We start from the raw sequence: 18317 nt of genomic DNA, 5'->3' as shown, positions 1-18317 counted from the left end.
CTGCAGGCACGTCCGCCCTGCTGCGATACGTACATTTCAGATTATCTGACCTTCTGCAGTCTGGTTGTTTTGGCTGTGCAGCCTTGGTTTATATTTGGTCTGGGCTGGCTTTTGCTTTGCAGATCAGGTGGGAGGGTTTAACATTGTGTTTCTGGGGATTTGGGGATTTCTCCTTGCCGCCTCTCCCTCTCTCTTATTTCTCAATGATTTCTCCAGCTGGGTCAGGTTGATCTGTGTGGGATCCTGGCAGTGCACCAGAGTGTAGCATAAGCAGAGCTTGTAACATTGATTGCATTGTATACTCACTCACTGGGCTGCTTGAGAGCCGGAAAACCTTTTACAAAACAGCAGATTTGTCCCCATTGAGCACACTTACAGCAAGAGAAATGAATAAAAAGCCAATCTCAGGCAAACCTCCAGGTATCTCCTGGGCAGAAAATGTACCAGGATAAATCCTGTCACACTGCAGCCTTCTCACATTCATGGGAGATTAATGCCAAGTCTATTAGGCAATACTGCTTCTTTCTATGGCTTATTTTGCTTTAGCTGAATTTTGTAGACATGAATCCATCCTCAGTCATACACAGAGGTCAAAGTGATCTTTGCAAAGTCTGCTCAGTCCTGATTTTCCCTCCACTTTCTAACAACTGTGTCTCGCTAGTTTATGGCCTCTTCTAGACCTCTAGATCACTACTCCTACCAGCAGTGCCGAGTGATCCAGCAGAGCAGTGGAGGCAACAGGGCAACCCCATGAAGACTGCTTGGTTCCTCTTGAACACATCCCAGGGTTATCCCCAGGAGCAGGCTTCTCAGCCTTTGAGCTGAGAAATTCTTTTCCTTGTGATGCTTCTGTGAATTGCTGTGTGGCATTGCCTGCTCCCTTCCTCACTGGGAAGGCCAGAGTGAGCACTCTGCACTTGCAGAGTCTCTGGAGATTCTCGAAAGCATCCATAAGGTATCCAAGGCAGTGGTATAGTGTCTGCAGAGAGGTGAAGGCCAAGGTCAGAGGAAAAGTGGGCCTGTACCTAGCAGAAGAAAATTACCTGGATTAACCTGGTGCTGGTGCCCAAGGACAGACAGAGTGACGGGGGGTAGCATGCCAAGGCTGCTTTTCCCAAAGGTTAGACAGATGCAGGACGGAGCTTGCCAGGCACTGCACACACCCAAAAGTCAGTTTCTAATTTGAGACATTTTCTAATGCCCACTGTACTCTGGGGAACGCAGCCTGGCAGGAGGCATGAGCTGAATGTGGAGTCCTCCTGCCACGCAGCTCCATACCTCTGTCCCCAGCAGAGAAAAGGGACATTGTGACGGCCGGGAGCACCATGCCAGGGAGGAAGCAGCCTGGCCAGAGCACAGCAGGCAGCCTGCAGCAAATGCCATGAACCCTTTGAGACACCTATGGATGTGGTCAGAAGGAAATAGCACAGAGGGGAGCTCTTCACACACCTCTGTGACAGCTTCCACGTTGCCTTTCTCCCCAGCTCCTTAAAGTGAAAGAAGATGGTGTGCAGGGAAGGGGGTCCCAGCAGCCCCTGGGGGCAGGTGATCTGACATCAGGCTGGATGCAGCTCTGCTGTCAGACAGGCAGCAGCCTCATGTGGGTTTTGGGCTGCCTTGGGCTTAGAGCTCTTCCGGTTTTGAAGCAAATGCTCTAAGCTGGGCTGCGCTTCCCTGCTGCTCTGACACCCGAAACCCAGCATTAGATTTACCAAGCTCGCAAGGCAGCCTCGTGAGATGTTTGCCAGGACATGAGGCTAATAATTTAATCAGGTGAATTCAGACGGGGTCCTGCGGCAGCTCGGGTTGCGTTATATAACGGGACCTGTGGGAGACTTTGCTGGGTGATAGGCTGGATGCTGCACAGCCTGCTCCAGGATGGCCATTAAAGAGAAAGGCTGCCTCCGTTTTGTACCCTGTCCAATGTCATGAAGTTTCACAAGGAGAGAAATGCATCTTCCTTTCCATAAACTGCAGCAGGGCTTTGAAAATTAAAACGGTTTGGTTTTACAACAGAAAATATTGTGTTGTGGCTGCCCACTTCCAAAACAACAGCCAGAAATGGTGCAATTCAGTCCAAGAGACTGCACACAGGTTTCCATCCAGCTTTTGAGCGGGTTTAGCAATCCAGCCAGCTGGCCCTACTGAGGCATTTCACCGCACAGACCTGCAAAGTCTATCAGCACAGGCTACCAGGGGTCTGGGGCACGTGGCTGGGTGAGAACTGCTGCTCTCCTCTGCTATATGAGGTCTCCTGGGCCGGTATGGTGTGCTCACTTGCCTTGATGGGTTTGATAAATATCTGCCCCACACTCAGTGTCTTCACACCCTGCCACTGCATGGCACTGACTGTGTGACTAAGGGCACTGCTGCAGTGTGTGACAACACAACACACTGCACGTGAGAGTAGGACAGATTCAAAAACTGCAGCAGAGATTGTGCCTGCAGAGACAACACAGAGATTTGCTTTGCAACAGACAGAGCATCAGGTGGGGAGGGACCAGCACATCGGAATATCAGCTTTTTAGACCATCAGGACCCCATTCAACCTTCCCTTCCTTCCAGGTGTCCCACTAATTCCCCACTTGTCATACTGAACTGCAGACACAGCAGCCTTCAGAGATGAGTCAATCTCTAGGTGGGAATCCAAGGCTTACACTCAGGTTCATGCTGTTATTTTAGTTTGTGGTGTTTGCTTCTCATTACGGTAAGCTCCTAGGAATGTCAGCCCCAAAATAGCACAGAATCACAAGGTTACCTGATGAAGAATGAAGTAAACAAGAGGGATATTCTTTCTCTCCTCTTCTCTTTTATTATTTTTAATTTTCTTTTTTTTTCTTTCCTAAGAAGAGGCATCTTGAGTACTGACATTGAACATGGGGGTGGAGATTTCAGGCTTGGAGATTAGGTGTATCCAGACACAAGAGGTATTTTGGACAGGCTTTGCCTAACCTCCTCTGAGGAGATGTGCAGCCAAGGTGCCATAGGTCTGCAGCAGCTGTGGAGATGCAATTCCTGCTGGCCCACCCTTGCCAGACACAAAGGTGGGGCTCTGCCAGTTCTGGGGAGCACCAGTGCCCTGGCTGGCATCAGCCAACCTACCTCTAGTAACAGGAGCTGCCACTGCAGGATGATCCAGCAAAGTAAAAGAGCCCTTTGGAAGAAGCTGCATATTAGGGATGTTGGACTGGCAGCACTGCCTCTGATCCCCATTTCCCAGGGCTTATCCCAGAGGAATTATGAGCACAGGTAGTTCTGTGCTCAGGAACTTCACCTGCAGCAGGCAGCCCCTGGCCCTCTCTCAGAGGCACCAACGAGCACAGGCAACCTCTTTCCAGAACCACACTGAGGTCTCCTGAGATACCAGTGCACAGTCCAGAAGGGAGTCAGAGCTGTGCTTCTCTGTTTAAACTCCATGAGAACTCAGAGTAGGCAAAAAACAAAATCAGCGTCTGGCAGACAGAGAGGAGCCAGGAGTGACTTCCCTGTTTCTGGGAAGGCATTGCAGATGGTGGGAATATTTCAGCCATGCAGTGGCAGCAGAGGTAACCTGGCACTAGGGCAGCTGGGGTCCAGTTCCCTCCTCTCCTGGGCTCTTTGTGTGACCTTGAGCACTGGGCTTGTACAGAGCCTGCATTGGTGCCCCACTGCAAACAGCCTCCACCTGCACAAGGACAAGTGCATTCAGGACAGGAGGGTGCTTGGTGACCTGAGGACCCCATTAGTATCTGGAGGGACCAGTCCCCTCCTTAGAGCAGGAGATTGGGGTACAGTCACCACCTCTGCTGCTGCTTCTCTGTGTGACTTGGAAAGGAGATCACTTGGTCCAAGTTTCTGAGAGGGCACTTGGAGGGAGGGTCGCATGGAAACCTGGGCTCCCCATCTGCAAATTAGCAGCTCAGGCTGCCAGCCTAGGGATTGTGTTATGCTCCTACTCTGCCTAGAGGATGCCTGGGGCAGCAGCAGAGACAAACAGCAGGGGTGCCCTTAGAACAGAAACCCCTCCACGGCTGGAGGGGACTGCTGAGGCAAACAACACTTTCCAGCATTAGCTGCTCTCTTCATCTCCCCTTCCACTTTTCGAAAAAGAATCTACCATACACAAAACTGGTTAAAAACAAAAAAAAATACCAAAACAACAAAACAAAACAGCAACAACAACAACAACAAACCAACCAAACATCCTTCTTACAAAACCAAAATAACCTGCATATAGCAAAAGTTAAAATGGCAGCTTCAGCTGCTGTACCTGGCTGGGGTGCAGTGGTTCTGTGGGATCGCCCATATGCCAGATAGTCAAGCTAAACCAGCAGCTGTGCCCTTTATCCCTGTCTGCTGTACTAACAAAATTATAAAAAAGCCACTGCAGTTTCACTGGCCACACTGCACATATGGCTCAGGGCTCCATGATGGAATATCATGACAAAACTGGGGAGACTCCAGACATGAGGACATGGGATGGCAGCTCTTTCTGTATCAGCAAGGAGGAACAAACATGTGGGGCACTGCTGTGGGAAGATGTGCAACAGAAATTGCCTATCTGTTACAAGGGCAGGGATTAAAGTTGGAATGTGGAGAAAGGTGGAGTAGAAAATAAGGTGCAGAAATGCAGCTTTGGCCTTTCGTCTTCCTAAACTTCAGCAGAGAAACCTGTGGGGAGTACAGGCACAATTCCTTCAGACATATTTGCACCATGCATCACACTAAAAACTTTGTTGGAGTTGCAAATAAACCTGCAGCTGGATTGGGCAAGGAGAGGGCCACTGGTGCCTGATTTGGGGCTGCCTGGCCCTGGCTTCTTTCCCTTCATCCCTTGCCGTACTCAGAGCTGAACATACTTTGGAAAGAAGATGTCTGCTTCAAAACAGTGGCAATTGCTGTATTTGGCCAGAGGCAGCCAAAAGGTGGAGGCAGGCAGCAGCTGGGTGGAGCACAAAGGAGCTGTGAAACAGTCAAAGTTAGCAAAAGGAACAGCAGCTCCAGCACACACCAGCTGCATGAGAAATTTCCAGGCGTGGGTAGGTTGAAGTTTTTCAATTAAATGTTGCAGGAGCTTCCCAAGAGAGACAGGTGACTCATATCTCTGTGGTGCCCATGGGCCCAAAGCAGCCAAGTCACAACCCAGCAAACCCAGGTTTTGTGCCTGCAGTTAGGTGACAGGATGGAGATGATTCATGAGATGCTGCAGGACACAACATAAAAGATGTCCTGGCTGAGAGTGCTGCAGGGAAATGCAGATACCAGGAAAAGCTGGGCAAAAGATTTCAGTTTGAAGGGACTTTGAAGGGAGGAAGGTGTAATTCCCGGCTGGAGTGTCTGGGACCATCACAGCTAAGCAGGGGAGGAAAGGTAAAGCTTGGTTTGGGCTTCAGGATCTACTTAAAAAGCATGTTCTGTCAGGCCAGCTGAGTCCTGGACTGCTACAGCTGTGTGGTTATTGATATCTGATTGAACTTGAGCATGGGAACATGCACAGACCATGGGAAGGGGCTCCATCACTTCAGCATGGATAAATCTGATGTTAAAGTGGTGGAGGAGACAGTGGGTGAAAACACAAGATGTCACTTTACAGTCATAATCTATTTACAGGTAGTTGTGGGGCCCTTTGAAAGATAGAGCATGGTGCTAAGGATGCCAAGGTCATGGGTTTGATCTCTGTATGGACCCTTTCACATAAGAGTTGGACTTGATGATCCTTCTGAGTCCCTTTCAACTTTGGCAATTCTGTAATTCTGTAATATGATGATTTTACGCCCTGCATAACGAAAGAGTGCTGACAAAAAAAAAAAAAGAGATACCTCTAAACTGAGGATGTAACTCTTGGATAAAACCCCATAATTGCTTCAGAGAGAAGCAGAAAACCAGAGCAGATGGGTGATGGGTAAGTATGGAGAGGTCGTGTGCACAGTGAAGATGAAGAGGAAACCAGTCATGATGGTGGGAATGGCGCAGGCTTACCCATCAGAGTTAGTTTTACTCAGAGCCTATCACCCTTTCTTGGGATTCCATTGCAGCACTGGGATGAAAGCAGAACAGAGATCACACATCCATTTTACCCACTTCCTCTCCTTTTTGGCTGAATAGCTGAGCTCACAAGATCCCACAATGGTTGCCCTGCAGCAGGATACCCATTCAAGTGACATGGAGAGATCTCTCTTCTTTAGCAGGCCATTCTCCTTCCATGGTGTTTTCCTCCCTTGGTGGCAGGCAGGGGAAGGATTTCACAGGGACCATAGAAGGAGTGAGTGGGAGCTAGAACACATCACCATGGAGGGCTTTCATGGTCCTCTGCCACAAAAAGGTCTGAATGCCACTTCCAATTTTCCCCTATGAGGAAGAAACACTGCACCAAATCCTTATCAATGCTCTCCTCAGCAAGTCCATAGCTTTCAGGATGCCTGGGAACATGGGCTGCTGTCTGCCTGGGGCTTCCTATCTGGGAGGCAGCTTCAGTGGCTTCTGACATTATCCAGTAGCATCTGTTTCCACATTCTCCTTCACAGATGGTGCTGCTGCAGGAACCTCAGGGTTCAAACTTACGCCCAGCTGCTGGAAGTGCTTATGCAAGGCCAGGACAGCCACAGCCAGGCAAAGCAGAGTGTAGCCTCCTCTATTACAGTATATAAAAGTAAGGGATGTGTTTATGGAGGTCAGAAAGGGCTGGCTCAGGACTTCAGATATTCTTCAAAAGGACAAGAGCCAGCTGCTACAGGAAGCAACCTCCATCTTGGTCCTCAGTTGCATGTCAAATGTAATAGCAACCATTAAACAACAGTTGATAATGCTCACAGCACTAATAGCCTTGAGACATGGTACAAATGGTCACTCAGTTAAGTATTTGCAGTAAAATCTGCCTGGGAAGCATTTTTTCTCCAAGCAGATGATATTTGGTCCATGCTGAGTTTTTTCTTTCCTGTTTCAGGGTCTATTTGGCAAGTCATCACGTTACTTCCAGGTGGGAAGAAGACAGACACTTGATAGAGATTCCTTTTAAGATCTAAAGGAGTTCTTATCATTGCCAAACACCTGAAACTCCCCATAGTTTCCATTTTTATCCAAGTCTTGGACAGCCTTAGCACAGCTTCAATCTTTTGCCTAGAATCAGGGTTTAAAGGTCAAAGACAACATCTGCAACAGTCTTGAGAGTGAGCCAGTGCAACACTGGATTTTACATTAAAATTTTCCCCATTTGCTTCATATACAAATCAGCTTTATATACCTCGTAAGAGTGCTCAGAAAGCGCTTCAAGTTCCAGAGAACAAAGTGGAGGTATTATTAGCAGAGAGCAAAGAGCAGAGCTCTTGCTCTCTCTGTAAGCAGCTCTTGCTCTCTCTGTAAGCAGGCATCATGCTGAGCAAGAGGTTTTAAATAGTTTCCTCTGAGACAACTTAGGCTCCTTCTGTTACACAGTTTTACTCAAGTGTTCAACAAATTATCTCATGAAGGAAGCAAATATCACAAGAACAATGTCCCTCGTATGTCTTGCAGGGGTTGAAAACCACAGCATGGAAAGAGCAGCCTCAGCTCCCTAAACAAGTTAAACAGAAAGGAAAGGCACAGAGAGGGAAATCCTCTCAGACTTTGTTATGGAAATGTGATACAGTTTGACATTTTAATTGCGATTCTCCCCTTATTATCTGGCACACGTTCATAGTGCCCAAGATGTTGTTTAGTGAATCCAGCTGCCTCCTCCGCTCCGTTTGAAGTCCGGTGACTCCGCGTGATAGGGGAGTGTGAGAGTCAATGTGATTTGTGTATGAGGAAACATAAATATGTCATAGGAGTTTAGTCTTATAGGTCTGCAGAGTTTATACTCACAAAATCTGTTGTACCCTTGTTTACACACCCAGATCCAAAGGCCTGACACACCCTCGCTCTAGCTCAAAGCTTTCATCATTTCTGCCTCCTTTCTAATGAGGCCATTGCAAAGCATGTGGATGATATTTGACCACAGTTTAATATATCCAGGAAAATGTGCTCTCAAATTTTAAGAGCTTTAATCAAAGTGATTAGTTGTCATTAGCTGAGATGAGCACATGCAAGGTTCTGCTGCCACATGTGCAAACTCCTAGGCATGGGCCTCCTAACGTTCCAAAAACTTGTCCTCACCAAAAAATAAGTGGAAGACTTGCAAATATATGAATTTTAGCATACCCCTGAGCATAGACACCTGAGTACAGAGATGCAGCTGTGCTTAAGTGATTAACAATGTTCGTGTTCTTCCTGCAGCTTACTTCTGCCAGCCAGACTTGTTGAGATAAATTCATCTGTTTGGTACTGGTTTTCACCTGAACTTCCCTGCTGCTGCCAGCCACAGGGCAAGGCTTGGCATAAAATCCCATGATTCTATGTAACAGGAGAAGGAAAGATTTACCAATGGGCAAATTTAAAAACAAGCCACAGGAAGCCCAGGGGCCTAACTTGAAGGAAGAGACTTTGAAGATCATCCTATTGGAAGCAGATGGTCTAGTCTCTAGGAATCTCCTTCAAACCCCAGATTGTAAGATCTGTGTTTTTGAAACTGAGAGATAGTAATAGCCTCCCTTTGGATAGGAGGTTCTTTGAGAGAGGCAACCATACACCTCAGCCTACTTCACCCTAGGACTACAGCAGTGTCCCTGAAAGCAGTAAGAACTCTGCCCTCCTTTGAGCAAGAGAAAACTGTTTGATAATTAATATTGCTGGGATAAATGTCCGAGTAAAGGCTACCACAAAGAGGCTTGGTGATCTTCCTAACCCCAAGTCCAGTCCTTTCTCCAGCACTGGGAGAGCAGGGAAGAGTTGTTGGCCGGACACGCTTGAAAAATCTGGCTAGAGATGTGACCTCTGTCAATAGCATCTTATGTAAAGGTGTTGCCTGGGGAACATCCAGTTCTGTGCCATGTCACTCTTAATTGAGGCCTGAGCTGTTAAATTTCTCTTGCTTCTAACCTTTACTTCTATAGCCCTGATGAGTGAGTTGGTGTGATAAGAGCCCATAAGTGAGTCACAGTTTGAGGAACAGGATTCAAAGTAACATTCTGTTCTGAATGCTCAGACAGAAACTTTAATGAGTAGAAAGACAATCACCCCATGGAAAATGTCAGCTGATTGCAGGATCAAATTACTGGAGCTTTGACTTCTTGGACACACAAAAGATAGCTCCAATATTTAACGAGCAGTTCTAGAAAAAGGACATAAAGGGGGCTGAGATGCACAGGTCATAATTTTCTGGGGATCTGAACACATGGTTTCAGGTAGTAGCATTTCCTGCTCAATTTCACAAGGAAGTAGGGTTCTTCTCAAGAAGGAGCAGAGGAGTATGACTTAGACATAGCATCTAATGATACTAGATGATGTGGTTAGCATGGGAATTGAGTAGAAGCTCAGATTGCTCTTCTCGTTACTTCTTTAACATTCATTCATCAATTAACTGCAAAGGGACTTGACCCCCAGGTACATGACTATAGGCTGCTATAGTTACACCAGAAATGCAATTAACACTGCAGAAATTACATCCTTGCTGCCAGCAGCCACCATGTCCTAGTCTCCACCACACTTCATGTAGCAACCAGCTGAGCTGGGGAGATGGCTGTGGTGAGAGGTGGAAAACAAGTAGGTGTGGGTAAAGCAGCCCTTAGAGAGCATTTCAGAGGGACTCACAACATTTTATCCCACCTGTGGCATCTTAGTCATCTCATTGTCCATCTCTTAAACATCATTTCTTATTTATGTCCAGAGTCTTGGCAAAGAGAGCCATTCAGTGCCCAATGCCAGGCTGAAGCCAGGAGTTTAGTGATAAGGGAACGTGGAAATAAAGCCAATACTTATTTTTGTCTCTAAAGCATGCGCCTGATGCTGTAGCATGAGCTTTGTCAGGCCTTATTTGTCTTCATGCCAAATGCTCAAATCATGTGAGAGTGGGGGGCCATTTGGGAACATTTTGCTGAGTGGAAGTTCCTCAGGAGGACTTCCCTCTCCCCTTCCTTCATCCTTGTGTTTGAGGAAACCTGGTCCCTGACCTGACCAGAGCATGAGCTCAGTTAACATTTGAGTCAGTTAGAGGCCAAGCAACTTATGAACCTCTCATCTCCCTGCAGTTACTGCTGGGAAATTGTACTTGTCCCAGGAGCAGGATCAGGGAACTAAACACGAAGCTATGAATTTGCAGCTGACCTGGGTGAGAAGAGCCCCCACGCTTCAGATAGACTTATATCTATTTCCACCAGCAGAAATATTTCCACCCCAGCCACTGAATCAGTGAGCTTGAAATTAAAAAGGGAGCAGTGTCCACCTGATAAAGATGATTTGCTCTTTTGCTTTAATTGTGGCGCTGAGAGGTGCAACTGATTGTAAAAGCTCCATGAGCTCCCAGATATCAGCTGAGCCACAGTATCTGACCATGCCCAGGCTCCTCACCCACAGCAAAGGAGGAGTTAAGTGCATTTTGTGGCGGTGGTGAACCTGCACCCCTCACCTCATATTTGTGAAATGCTCACACACAGAATCCACTCCTCTGTCCAGCTGACACACAGCAATCTCCAATGACAGACCATATGTCTGGGCCTTCAGAAGTGATTTAGGCTGAGTGACTGATTTGTTCAGGGCAGAGGAAAACATCCTTTTGTGGTCCTAAAGAGAGCCAGCAAAGATATTACCCAGCCCAGCTGCCAGTCACTAGTGCTGGCTGATGGGAGCTCTCCCTCATCTGTTTTAGTGCGAAGTTTTTAGTGCAAACCAGTTTTAGCAGCAGGTTAAGCTAAACCAGATGACTCTGTCCTTCCTCAGCCGAGGAACACCACCCTAGCAGAGCTGTGGGTTGTCGTACAAACTCCAGCAGAAGCATCACTGCAAGTAGGTGTTGAGTGCAAACATCCTAAAACCTTTCCTGGTCACTTGCAAAGTCAGTGTGCATCTTTGTTCTCAGTGGCAGAGATCATTTCATTCACTGTATTGCCTGGGTCATTTACCTAAACCACGGGATCCTTCCTGGTTATTCCATATGGGAGGCAGACACTCTGCATGCAATTGGAGCTGCCTTACAAAGCTTTGTTGAGGGCACTGCAGGAGAAGTGAGTTTCTGCAGCCAGCTACTGACATTGAATAGCCCTGCTCCTTTCAGGAATCCACTAGTGAGACCCTTTAACCATCCATTCCCACTTATCCCTGCCTAACATTGCTAGTTTCACTGACTCTCCTCCTCTCCTCCTAGCCCCATCTCTGTGTGATCACCTAACCTCTCCAAAATTAGTGGTGCTATGTTTAGCCTGCTCTGGCACTCCGGGCACTCCTGTGGATGCTGAGATGGTCTCACAGGGACTCTACAAATTTCCACTGCTATTGGAGAGAGGAGTGTTTTCAAAACTGCTGACACCGGATCCCAGTGAGTGAACTAAACCAGGAGGCCGGAGCCTGTGAAATGTTCTTAATATAACCAGGGCAAATGGCTCCCATCTTGTGTTACTGAAGCCCCAGAGTCATGTGCCCTAGCAGCCCCATGTCCCTGTCAAGCAGGAGGGCAAAAGTGTGAGGTCATTTCCAACAACTCTGTTTCTGTGACATCATCACAGGAAAGCCAAGCTACTCATTTTAGGCGTGGGAAGTCAGAGGAAAGGGCAGGTGCAGGACTTAAGCTTCCCTTTCTGCTTCCATGTGAGCCAAGCATAGTTTTGAAGGGTAGAGTGGGGTCATTTTCCTCCCCTTTCCTCCTTCCTGGAGGACACTGTAGCCGTATCACTGGCAGCTGTTCAGGAGTGCCGGGCTGAGGCAGCTTTGCTCCAGCCCTACCGGAGTATGCAAGAGCCATCTACAGGTGATGGGAGATAAGGCGGCACAGCCCTACCTTCCCTTGCCAAAGGGAGGGCCAGATGCTCACCCCAGATGCTAACCCCAGTCTCCCAGCATTACAGCCCATCTCCAGGGCATCTCCATCCCTCTCACAGGGCACCTGTGCCCTCTGTGAGTGGCCACAACCTCCTCCAGCTCACAGCTGCTAACTTCAAGATACGGAACCGCCACCTGAGCTTGCTGGGAAGACTGGTGGTCCCTGGGGTGGTGAATCCTGCCCAGAGGGACACAGGGAATGTGCCACCTGTGAGCCACCACAGGTGTGAGAGCCCCATGGAGACAACTCCGAAGCAGCCCTTCATACACCTCTAGTGAGGCAGCAGGAGGCCAGACCTGTGTGAGGCCAAGAGACTGGATTCACAGAGCAAGAAAGGGACCTTCAGCCCTTTAATAACCAGCCTTGAGATCTAGCTAGACTTCAGCCAGGTTCCAGAGGGTTCCAGCAGCTTGCTGGCTGCTGCATGGTGCTTGCCTGTGGCAACCTGCATGACCACTGTGCCAACACACAAGAGGAGGCAGAGCCCAGCCAGCTGCTGGAGAAAACACAGTGGTCATGCACAGGATACTAAGGAGGGTCAGTCTTGCATTAAAAAGAGAGGGGTCCAGATGGAGAGCAGTGACTGCAAACATTTAGAAAAAAATGGGAACTTCTCCTATTCAGAAAGGTTAGTGTGAACTGCTGTAGGAAGCAGGAGAAGGTCTAGACTGGAAGACCACTTTCATTCAATAGTCATTGAGAGATTTCATGTAAATCTATAAACTTTTGTATATTTGCTTTTTTCATCCACTGTTACAATAACAGTTCCTTCTTTTGTCCTGTTGTATTTCTACATGGACCAATTCTCACAAGAGATAAGAGGAGAGCTCTGGGCATGCTCTGTGCCTAAAACTCTACTGATCCCAAGAAAGGCATCTGGTGTTTCTCTACCACAGTTATTTGCCTAGCTCACTTTTTTTGCTTTCTTTTTACCCTCTTGGCTCCAATATCTCATTGGTCTCTTTGTTTCCATTCAGAGTATTCCCCCACTACCCCCACCATCCCTCTGTCCTCTTCTATTTGTTTCCTACATATTACTCTCATTGAACCCAGCTCTGGCTTCTGAGTGCTGTAGCCCCCAAGGGCTCTGTCTGACTGACACATTACATATTTTAAAGAGTGTGGACTTAGCCCCAGCAAGGTGAAAGAGCAGGAGTCAGCATGTATGAGCTGTGCAGCATAATAGAAAATACAGATTTTAATTAAAACTGGTATTTCGGGACCTCTGCTGGTGGCAGCCCTGCTGAAATATGACATTGCTGAAGCCCTACTGCTGATGGGTTGTAGTGTGACCCCATCCCCAGGAGCTGCCACTCCCACCATCAGTGCCATCTCCTGGAGTGATGGGAAGTGCTCTGTGTAGTGACTAAATACCCAGCCTGGGCTCAGAGCACTCCCATGACAGAGTGGCAACAGCTTTGTAGCCTGGAGTAATGACCTGTGTGGCAAAGTGCAGGTCACAGCCATGGCATTGCTATGCATATTGTTTCCAGGAAATTAAAATTACATGAAATTAAATGTGGGATTGCGCCCCTGTTGTCACACACATAAGTGGGACTAGATCCCAGGAGACTGGGAGCAAACTCTTCCAACACCAATCCTGTTTATTTGCCACAGGACAGCACCTGCTCTTACACCTTGTTCTCCAATATCTCATTTCATTTATTCCTATCGTTTTTGGCACCTGCTGCAGATGACTCTCCAAAGCACTCTCTGCAAGGACAGCCCCATGCCTCTCCCAGCAGGATGAAGCACCCCAGCTCTCCATTCACTCCTCAGCCCCTTGAAGGTATCACCACAACTGCAAGGAGGCACAACTGGCGATTAGAGCCAGTGCTCCAGGCAGAGACAAGCCTTGATTTGCTCCTTGTGATGCTACTGCCTCCCTGTGATACCTGGGCCTAGTCACTGGGACCTTGATCTGCAAAGACAAGCATGACATCCCTGGCCTTGGTGTCTGTAAACCTGACTAACAGCACCGCCTTATGTCACAAGGTACCGCAGTGGAAGCAGATGTGCCCTACGGACAACTCGCAGGACCAGGATGGCATCTCAGAGAGAGAAAGCAGCAGCAGGCTGGCCTCGTTATGAATAATTCTCTTAAAATGGAAGCAGTGCTTCCCACGTGTCCCTGAATACCTTATCCCCCTGGCACAAGTGGAAAGGGCACTGGGAACCTCAGCTTGCCCAATTTGGTTCCTGTGCGTGCGGTGCCCTTGTACAACGAAACCAACGAGCTCTCAGAGAGCGGCAGCAGCTTGATGCAGCACTTCTCATTTCCCTCTGTGCCCTTTCAGTCAGTTCCATGATCTGTGCCCAAGGCATGTCTCAGAGCTGGATATCTCAACTCAAAGTCACGATGTTACCTTCTCCTGAATTTTCAAGCAAAAAAATACCTGCTCCATGAGTGGGCTGTGAGATCGATGTTTTCCATCAAAGGTGAAGTGAATTAGTGCTGTGTCCTTCAGGGTGCATCTGCCAGAGGCTAGTTACTGAATAGCACTTCAGAGAAAATCAGAGGGAGAACAGAAGCTGGGTTTTTAGCACAGAAGAAAATATGGGGCACACCTGGTACCCAGAGCCATAGCCTATTTGATAAATAGAGGTTGACTGTTTGGGGGTTTTAAAATTTATAATATTAGGATGGATCATGGGGAAGTCCATGAGCTCCATAATTTGGACCCAGCAGTACCTCTACCAATCAGCAGAGGAAACAAATAACAAAAGAGCTGCCAGCAATCTCCTTCACCAGCACTGCCCTCGGTGAGGCTTGGGGCTCCTTGGTGCCAGATCCCAGTGTGAGAGCATGGTCCTCCAGGTGAGAGGAGTCAGCAGTGACTGAAGGTAGCCATTCTCTCTCCATAGAATGCCTCAGAGGTCTGGCAAGAAAAAGGAAGGACCACCAGCAAGAAACCAAGTTCATGCTGGCTGACTCAACATGGGAATGAGGTTTCAGGGTAAGAGCTGCAGGTCTGGTTTGGATTTTCTGGGGAATGTTTTCTACAGCTCTGGAAGTGGGGGTCTTAATGACTGCTGCAATCATGTAACGGAAGGAAGACCAGGGTTCAGCCAGTTAGCCCCAGACTTCCTGAGTGGAGACCCTTGAGAGCTTCCCCAGGCTGTGCAAGGGCTTCAGAGCACAAGGTACTGATCATCTTCCCACTCTTGCCCTTGCTGTGGCCCATTTGAGGAGAACCATCCCCAGAGCAGGCAGAGGAACTGCTCCTGATGCTGTTCCTCAGCACCTGTCCTTCAGGACATGTGCAGGGGTACTTTGGCTGTCAGCAGAACTCAGCAAGAAAGTCATGAAAAACCTACCCCAAGGGACTCCTGTCCTTTTTATCCACAGGTTTAGGTTTTTCACATACCAGCAAGCATGGAGTTAATACCGCAGTTCAGATGAAATCCAAACATTTGCAAGTGTGGGAATTCCCAAAGAAAGCAACAAAACTACCTTCATTCTGCCCTCCCAGCAGTGCTCTTACACAGCCTGCAGCTGAGTCTGCCTTGTCCAGCTGCAACAAAGACTTTAATCTTATCAGTGACCATAAAAACTCAAATTCCTCTTAGCAGAATTGCTGATGGGGACAGTAGTGCTAAGCCTGGCTTCATTGCAGGCTTGTGCAGTCAACAGCAGGGAAAAATGCTATATCACAAATTCCTGAATCACAAATTCCTATATCATCCCCCACTCCACAGGATCCAAAATGGCTTTTCCCTCCATCACTATAGGGGTAGGATTTTCACATTACTGAAGTTAAACGGGTACAATGCTTGCTGCAGGCTCATCTAAAAGTGCTGCAGAAGTGCTCTGTCCTGACAGCAGGTATGCTTGGCTGCAGGTGGGACTGAGTGCTCCTCTGCATGGCTCCACCAAAAAGGCAAGGCAGGACTGTGTGCCTGTGGGCAGAAGTTCCTGGCAAAGACATGCTTCTCCCTGCAAGGTGCAGCATGTTCAGCAAGGATGGTGTATGTCCATGGAAATGGCTTGGCATTTTGATGGTGAGAAAGCAAAGCTTCAAGTGCTCGTCTCCTACCTGAACTCTCTTCCATGTATGAGGACAGGTGCTAGAGCTGGAGAGCAACAGGTGGGGTCAGGTCTCAGACACAGAGCTGAGACCTGGGTTACACCTCAGTGGCTAATTTTGGTGTTACTGACAAACAAAAAGATGCTGATAAGGTTGTCTCGCACTGTGTGTAACTTGGAGGTGTGAGCTCCATCCCACAGATACTTGGACCTTGGGCAGGAGGTGGTGAGGAAGACCTTCCACATGCATGGGCCTTTCCTGGGCTACACTCATCTGCCTCTCCCTGGCACACCTGCCACTGCCATTATCCTTCCTGCTGTCTCAGGTTCATCCCATGTCTCCCTGTTTGTCCCCTCTTGAGGTATTTATCCATTACCTGCTATGACACCACCAGCTATGCCCAGCCTCCCCACACTTTCAGAAGAATTAACCATTTCTGTGTTTCCCTTGCCTCTCCCTTAGGATGCATATGTTCTCTCAGCCCATTCACCCATGTGCATTTCCCTCCCCATGCACACAAATGGTCTTTACATGTACGTTTCTCATGTAGGGCTGTGAGACAATCTGAGCACTGCTTCAGCTCAGTCTGGGCTCTAATGGAGATGCCTCACCCATGGAAGGAGGTTTCCCCTCTGCTTCGCAGCTGATGGCTTGTCTTGGCCACTGGGAAGACCCTCCAGGATACCCAAGGACAAAGCACCCTTGTGCCAAAGACCTGGAATGACCGTGCCATGCAGACACACTTGAACGCCCTCTGAGAACAGGTCTGTAAGTACTGCTCATGGCTTTCCAAGGTCTCGCTCCTGATGCTGATAGGAAGTCACTCTGCTTACACAGGAGAGCCTGGTGGAAATACTTGGCATGCACTTCAGCTGTTGATAAGGCTGGACTATCTGCCAATACACACTGTGCCTCTCCCTCTGTCTGACTTGGAGTGGTCTACAGTTCTCATCTCCATCATATGTCAACAGCTGTGCCTTCTGGCTCCCTCCCCTTGCCTCACCCTTTGTACATCTTGGATTGTAGTTGCTCAGCACAGGGGTTGGCCAAGACCCCAACGTCCAGGTCCTGTGATATCTGATTCCTTTGGGAATCAAACCATGGAGGATATCGCAGAGGCACACAGTAATGCTTGCAACTGCATTCAGGCACGTGGCTTTACTTGCAGAAGTGTGCATCTAACCCTGGTGTTGGGCAGAGGGAGATAATGGGCCTCCTTCCTCCCACTGTGGAAGGCTGGGAGGTGACAAAGAGCCATCCTAATCAGGGGCTATAGAGATGACGCTTCCAAGGAGAACAAGTTTTATTTATGAGCCAGATTAGGAGGCATTAATTGCTTTCTCTCCTGGTTTCTGCTCAGAAAGGTACAGTAATCACAGGAACATTTTTGACATTGTTGACATAGCTTCCCAGCCCTCCTGCTGAGAAACAGGGACTCTTGCATACTTCAAAAGGGCTTAAAGGCTCGGGTTGTGCCACCACAGTAGTAGTGCCGATCTAGGACTGGGGTGGGGGGAATTTGCATTAGAAGGATTAAATACCAGGGCTATTGTGGAATTTTAAACTGATGTTTTCCGGCTGACCACAGGCACAGAGCTTGTGTGTGGCATGTTTGAGCCTCAAAAGTGCTCTTGATCCTCTGATCTTTTATTTCATAACATTTCTCCCCACTCCCTCCCTTCAAATGTATTTTGCTTTTCTTTTGGCTGCTGAGCAGACGCACACTAGCAAAAGGAACACGTTGGGTTGACAGTGCTGAAAACAGTCTGAAGCTGAGGAAAGCTTTCTTTGCATGTATTTGAAATGCTGAGCATCTGGATTACTCTTGTAGTCCTGGGCCCTGCGGTAACAACAATGTTAAGACAAGATCCATTCTGATCATTCTGATCCAAGTGCCCCGTGAAGCTTTGACACAGTCCTGCACAAACACTAAGGAGTGTTCTTACATCTGACTATCTTATGAGATGTGTGTCTGGCTTGTGGTACATAGAAAACTCTCCTGACTTTCATAGCATGATGCAAAATGAGAGGTTTCTTGAAGCTTCATCAACATAATGGTGTCTCTGCTGAGACAACCCATTACCAAAACATCAGTCCTTTATATTTCTGGCACTTCTCAAGTACCTCACTCTGCAGGAAGAGATTGATCCTGTGAGGATGCTCAGGCTCTGACACCACTGTGACCATCATATTTTTGTGCCAACCTGCCATCCGGCTGTCATTAAACACAGGCTCAGGCTGCATGCAGATGTCCTGCTGTGGTAACAAACTGCTTCTTATTAGGTACTGCAGCTGTTTCTGGGTTAGTTCTTAGAGTAGTAACCCCCCTGCACAGCATTGTGTAAGAAAAACATGCTTCTGCAGGGAAAGATATCTGGGGCTGGGGTCTGGGGTTGTTTTTTTGTTTGGTTGGTTTTTTTATGCTC

The sequence above is a fragment of the Molothrus ater genome, chromosome 3, assembly GCF_012460135.2.
Source record: "Molothrus ater isolate BHLD 08-10-18 breed brown headed cowbird chromosome 3, BPBGC_Mater_1.1, whole genome shotgun sequence".
NCBI classification, from domain to species: Eukaryota; Metazoa; Chordata; class Aves; order Passeriformes; family Icteridae; genus Molothrus; species Molothrus ater.
Note: the sequence above shows the minus strand (reverse complement) of the source record.